Here is a 516-nt window from a genome sequence, read left to right as displayed (position 1 = left end):
CTCACACACGCTCTCACACACACGCTCTCACACGCTCACACACTCACTCACACGCTCACACACGCTCTCACACGCTCACACACGCTCACACACGCTCTCACAGACACGCTCTCACACGCTCTCACACGCTCTCACATGCTCACACGGGCCTCACACGGGCCTCACACGCGCGCTCTCACACTCACACGCGCCTCACACGTTCACTCTTGTTCACTTGCACATTCTCACACGCGCTCACTCTCGTCCTCGGGGACGGCCCCCCTGGAGGGCTGGTGCTCAGTCGAGGAGTCGTATCCCCCCCCCGGCCTGCCGCGCGGAGATGAATATTCAGAGCCGTGATTGTTGGGGAAGAAGAAAATATAAAAAATTGAACAGTAAATTTCTAATCTGGTAAGAACATTCTGATGAAGTGGCAAAACTGGCTGATCCCCAAAGGCACTTTTCACAAAAGCCCTGTTTCTGTCTGCCAAGGAAAGAGGAGGGGGTATTATATAAACCCCCCGATCTCCCCCCTCC

This window comes from Lepisosteus oculatus, chromosome 12, assembly GCF_040954835.1.
Source record: "Lepisosteus oculatus isolate fLepOcu1 chromosome 12, fLepOcu1.hap2, whole genome shotgun sequence".
Lineage (NCBI taxonomy): Eukaryota > Metazoa > Chordata > Actinopteri > Semionotiformes > Lepisosteidae > Lepisosteus > Lepisosteus oculatus.
The sequence above is the reverse complement of the archived record's forward strand: the minus strand, read 5'-3'. Positions refer to the sequence as shown.